The sequence below is a fragment of the Galeopterus variegatus genome, unplaced genomic scaffold, assembly GCF_000696425.1.
Source record: "Galeopterus variegatus unplaced genomic scaffold, G_variegatus-3.0.2 Scaffold1692, whole genome shotgun sequence".
NCBI lineage: Eukaryota > Metazoa > Chordata > Mammalia > Dermoptera > Cynocephalidae > Galeopterus > Galeopterus variegatus.
The window spans coordinates 71,359-77,624 of record NW_007727803.1 but is presented as its reverse complement, the minus strand read 5'-3'; the positions used below and the strand labels follow the sequence as shown (position 1 = coordinate 77,624).

Sequence of the window (6,266 nt, the reverse complement as noted above, 5' to 3'; positions counted from 1 at the left end):
TAACTGAAAGAGGAGAAATAGTGTGGTAAGCATTTTGATTGCCCCAGCCTACCTACTCCTTTGCCCCTACTGCTTTGTAGGGAGGCAGAACCCAGGCATAGCCTGGCAATCTTTCTAGGTTAAGGAGAAAGGGCTGGTAAATGGGCGAGGCCAAGGTATCTAGAGTTCTACAAGGCAGAGTACTTGAAGAACAGAGAGCTACACACAGAAAGCTGAGCTGAGCATTGGTTAGAGTAGGCATATAAGTATAAACAACCTGAGGCTAGCAAAATTTTTTAAAAAGCATCAGAAAGGAATTTAGAGAACAATTTTCAAAACTCACATAGGGCTAGCAATAGTTAATGTTCCCATAAGACACAATGGAAAACATGTAATTCATAGGACATTAGCTAGAGTATTCAGAGAGTTACTACCTCAGCAGGGGAGCAACATTAACCCTAGATGAAATGTTGCTCTGATTCATCCTAAGAAAACTTAAAAGCAACCTCAAAAGAACAAATATAATATGTGTAAGACCTGTACACTGAAAACTTCAAAACACTGCTGCAAAAAAGTTAAAGAAGACCTAAGTAGGGCCGGCCCGGTGGCGCGCTGCTACAGTGCGCCGCTTGAGAGTGCGGCGGCGCTCCCGCTGAGGGTTCGGATCCCACATACAGACCGGTTCCCGCGCACTGGCTGAGCGAGGGGCGGGCGCAGCGCCGAGGGTTGCGATCCCATTGCCGGTCCCAGTCCGGTACGGGCGCAACACTGAGGGTTGCGGTCCATTGCCGGACACGGAAAAAGACTAAAAAAAAAAAAAGAAGAAGAAGACCTAAGTAAATGGAGATATATACCATATTCATGGATCAGATTACCCAATATTGTTTCGATATAATTCCCCCCAAGATTGCTCTATAGATGAAATGCAGTACCAAACAAAATTCCAAATTGATTTTTTGTAGAAATGCAAAGAATATCGAATCCCCAAAACAACTTTGATAAAGAAGAATGCAAGTGGAAGATTTACCCTTTGGAATTCAAAATTTGTTATAAATTTACCATAATTAATACCATGTGGTATTGGTATAAAGACAGGCAATGAGATCAGCAAAAGACAATAGAGAATCCAGAAATAATCTTATATATACATGGTCAATTTGTTTTTAACAAAGCTGCTAAGGAAATTCAGTGAGGGAAGAACAATTTTCTTAACGGATGGTATTGGAACAATTGGATAGCCATATGATTAAGAAACACACCTCAACCCTTACCTTACAACATATATTAAAAATTAACTTGAAATGGGCCACAGACATTAAAGTAAGAGCTGAAAAATCTAGATGAAAACTTAGAGAAAATCTTCATCTTCTTGGCTTTTGCAAAGATTTCTTAAATATAACACAAAAGACATGAAGTATATAATAGTTACATTAAATTTCACCAAATTTTAAAACTTGCTCTTCCAAAAACATTGAGAGAAAATATCTGATAAACATACTTATAAAAATGGACTTTGACCTAGAATATATAAACAATTTTTACAACTCAATGATAAGATAAACAACCTAATTTTTTAAATGGGCAATACAAAGGAAGATATATGGATGCCAAATAGGCACATGAAAAGATGCTCAACATCATTAATCATCAGGGAAATGTGGATTAAAATAAAAATGGCTGATCATACCAATTTTCGGCAATGATGGAGAACAACTGAAATTCTCATATGCTGCTGACAGGAATGTAAAATGGTACAATCACTTTGGAAAACAGTTTGACAATTTCTTTTGAAGTTATATATACATCTACCAGATGACCCAACAACTCCATTCTCAGGTTTTCGCCCAAGAGAAATGAAAGCATCTATCCACACAAAAACTTATACATGAATGTTTATGAAAGCTTTATTTTTAATAGCCAGAAACTGAAAACATCCCAAATGTCCATCAATGGGTGACTGGATCAATGAATTGAGGTATATCATACAATGAAATACTACTCAGCTATCAAAGGAAAAATAATTAATACATGCGACAACATGAATAGATCTCAAAAAAGTATGCTAAGTGAAAGAAGTCAGGCAAGAAAGAGAATATACTGCATACATGTTTATAAAATCCTAAGAATTACAAACTAATCTACACTGACAGAAAGCAGATCAGTGGTTGCCTAGGGAGGGAGAAGGATTTTCTAAAAGAGGTGGGAAAGAGAAATCACAAAGAGGCCAAGAAAACATTTGGAGATAATGGAAATGTTTATTATTGTATTTTGTTTGTGGTGATGGATTGACAGGTTTGCACATCTGTTAAAATATATCAAATTGTACATTTTAAATATATGCAGTCTAAAATATGTCAATAAAACTGTTTCATAAAAAAATACCAGAGTTTGACAGAAGGTATTGTATATGTGAAATTGGGCTTCAGCAAATGCAGTAAAGTCTAAAAACTTCTGCAACTAGAACTCTGTGATTATTCCTATTAGAAGATGTTCAACTTTGGGCAAAAGTTATAGCAGAGTAGAAAACAGAGATTGCTGCTTTTTATCTAGCCATCCATAGCTAAAACGTTTTTATCTCCTCCAAGAAGAGTGGTTAGTGACTGTAGATATAATTAACCACTTAGAAGCTTGCATTTACTGTTTTAAAACCTATCTTTAAATTATTGATAGCTTTGTTTTATGTCTTTAAATCAACTTCAATTCTTCTCATTCTAAAGTACTCCATTCAGCCATTGTAAAAATACATATGTAAATCTGAGTAGTGACATTGGAACTTCGATCTTCATCTTGGTGTAGACAAGGGCTATTCCTGTTTGAACCGGGCAGGATGCCAGTCATCCTGATACTGGTTCCATCGCTAGCCCCCAGACAAGAACCACACCTGAAGTGGAGTTGTCACACTACCCAATCTGACACAGGTTGCAAAACAAGAGATTAATGTAGGAAAAGCTTAGAGATAGAACCAGAGGATACATGAAAAGAAGAATTTCCTTTCCTAGATGAAGAAACACAAGTTCCCCTGCATAAAAATGTGACATGCTTCTTCCTTTTTGCTCTGTAATCTCTCAAGAGTCTTAATCTGAAAGACTTCTCATAGAAAAAGGCAATGCTGTTGTGATTTCAGTAAGTCCTCTTGCACCAACATTGATTCACCCTTAGAAACAGATTTCAGCACATTTTCTGAAAAAGAAGATTTTGTTTTATATAGCATACTTTTCTGAATCATTTAATATGCAAATACAATTTTCAACATGTATTCATCAGAGAGTTTCACACCTAAGGATGAGAAATTTTATCTAACACTTTGATAACAGGCATCTTTTAAAGCCCTTAATTTTCATAAGTAGATGTTAAATTAAGCACTACACCACTTAATTATACACAAGTGATTAAGATACTTCCTTGTTTTTATTCCCATTGAGAATGTATTTAGAGAATAGAAAATAGACTTACAAACTTTGCGAAAACTGTACTGTTGTTCTTTCATGAATTCTATTCTTTTGCAGCTAAATTTGTGCTTTTAAGAAGACATCTTTCTGCATTCTTTGCCTCAACAGATTGGCAAATATTGATTAAATTGCCTTCATTTTGAAAACTTTTCCAGGTGTTCCACTTGCCTTTTTTTTTTAACCATGTCTTAATTTTATTCATTCTTGGCATTTATTGAAGATAAACTAAATGCCCAACACTTTGGTAAGTAATGGTAAGTGAGCAACACATGGATAAAAAAGATTAATTGGCCCACACCTTCAAAGAATATTAATATTAATATAATTATATTATATGTTGATTATATTATATTATATTTTATATACTTTACTAATTATATTAATATAATTATATTCATATTCATGTTAGATATGAATCTTCCAAGATTAAGCTAATAGAGTTGGGAGATACATAAAAAGAGAACATATAATCTTATATAAGATAGATATTGATAAGAGCTTAACCTGAACAGTGCTGGATGACTGACTTTTTAAAATACTGAGGGAAGGTAGAAAAAAATAAGATAGGAAAAGGAAAGTAGGCCAATGTAGGAGGCAAGTCAAATGTCTTTCTCCCCTCCCCTCCTGACCTGCAGGAGCTACCGCACTCATCTGTCCAGAGCCAGCCTATGAAAAGACCAACAACTCACATTACCAAACTTCATCCATATGATCTACAAAATATAAGATAAGGAAAGGGACTAGTTGGAGCTGGAACAAGAGAAGGATGAAAGGGGACAAAAGCTGTGGTGTTTTGGAGGGAAGGGCAATGGCAGAGCAAGAAAGGGAAGGAGAATTGAGGAAAGAAGATGGATTCTTATTTGGTACATGGTGTAAGTTATGCAACACCTAACTTTTCACAAACCTGTTCAATGTGTACACTCTAAATTTTTATCACTAGAAGCATTGAATAAAGAGCTGTTAGAACATTCTCAAATTCTCTGTATTTATTTTCCTGGCAAAGAAGAGTCAGTAGATACCCCTCTGGGAAATACTGCAAGGAGGGAATCTGCAAAACTTTTCTCTGACCATTTTTCCCTTCCCCAAAGTAAAGCTACCAATGCTCCTTTGGGGCAAATAAAAAGAGCCTGGTGCTTGGAAATAAATATAAGACAATAGTTATTAAGTGACATGAGAGAAGTGTACCATACTTTGGGGGCTCAAAGAAGAATACATCACTTCCTGTTATGGTGATCTGGTAAAGTGTCACAGAGAATATGTCATTTGATGTCCATCAACAGACAACTGGATAAGGAAAATGTGGTATATTTACTCAATGGGATATTGCTCTGCCATAAAAAAAATGAAATTCTGGGCCGAGCCCGTGGCGCACTCGGGAGAGTGTGGCGCTGGGAGCACAGCAGCGCTCCTGCCGCGGGTTTGGATCCTATATGGGGATGACTGGTGCGCTCACAGCACTCACTGGCTAAGCGTGGTGCGGCCGGTCTCAAAAAAAAAAAAAAAAGAAAAGAAATTCTGCCATTCACAGCAACATGGAAGAACTTAGAGAAAGTTATGTTAAGCGAAATAAGCCAGGCACAAAAAGAGAAATACACATGTCCTCACTCATAAGTGGGAGCTAAAAGAAAGAAAGAAGGAAAGAGAGAAAAAAAACCCCACAATAATGCATTGAAATTTTTTTAAAAAAGAGAGAGAGAGAACAGAACTGTGGTTATTAGAGGTGGGAAAGGGAGAGGGGAAGAGGGTTAGTGAGAAATTAGTTAAGGGTTACAAAGATTGATGACATTTTGTTAACATGAGTTTACTAATTATCCTGATTTAATCACCACATATTGTACACATGTATTGATATTAAATTCTGTACCCCACAAATATATATAAAAAATTATCTTTCAATAAAAAAACTGTCAAAAAATAATATATGAAAACGAATGAAATACTGCCATTTGCAACAACATGAATGGACCTTGAGAGAATAATATTAAGTGAAACGAGTCAGGCAGAGAAAAAGAAATACCACATGTTCTCACTTATTGGTGGGAGCTAAAAATAAATAAATAAATTCACTCACACACACACACACACACACACACACACACACACAAAAATCCGGGGGTGGGGGGAAGAAGATATAACAACTACAATTTTTTTGAAGGTGTTACAACAAGCAAACGGAAAGGACATTCTTGGGTGGGAGGGGGGAGAGGGAAGAGGGAGGGAGGTTTCGGTGATGGGCCATAATAATCAACCACATTGTATATTGACAAAATAAAAAAAAATGAAAAAATGAAAATTAAAAAAAAAAAAAATATGTCATTTGAAGAGGGTGGGAATGACAGAGTTGAACAAGGAAAAAAGGCATTCCAAGTAAAGAAAACAGCAAAAGCAGGAAATCACACAAGTTTGGCTAGAATACAAGGTACATGAGGAAAGTCTTAGAATATGAGGCTGCAAAAGGAGGTTAAATTAGAAAATATTTTGAATCAAATTAAAATGAAAAAAAAACACATCAAAATTTGTGAGATTCAGCCAAAGCAGTACTTACAGAAAAACTTACAGCATTAAGTGCCTATCTTGGAAAAGAAGAAAGGTCTAATTTTCATCTGGAGAGACTGGAAGAACAAACTAAATTCAAAGCAAGCAGAAGAATGAAAATAATAAAGATAAGAACAGAAAACAGTGAAATTAAAAAGAGATGCACGGGCCGGCCCGGTGGCGCACTGCGCTAGTGCGCCGCTTGGGAAGCGCGGCAGCGCTCCCGCCGAGGGTTCGGATCCCACATACAGACCGGTTCCCGCTCACTGGCCGAGCGAGGCGCGGGGGCCACCCCCAGGGGTG

At 36.6% G+C, this 6,266-nt stretch overlaps 1 long non-coding RNA gene across 1 annotated transcript in view; it reads right to left on the bottom strand.

The window, feature by feature from the left end:
* Positions 1-2,213: 2,213 nt before the first annotated feature.
* LOC103595146 overlaps positions 2,214-6,266 on the bottom strand; it is a 7,780-nt gene continuing 3,727 nt past the window's right edge. Inside the window, exon 2 of the long non-coding RNA XR_550916.1 lies at positions 2,214-3,159. This is a non-coding gene — a long non-coding RNA (uncharacterized LOC103595146). The remainder of the gene's footprint in view (positions 3,160-6,266) is intronic.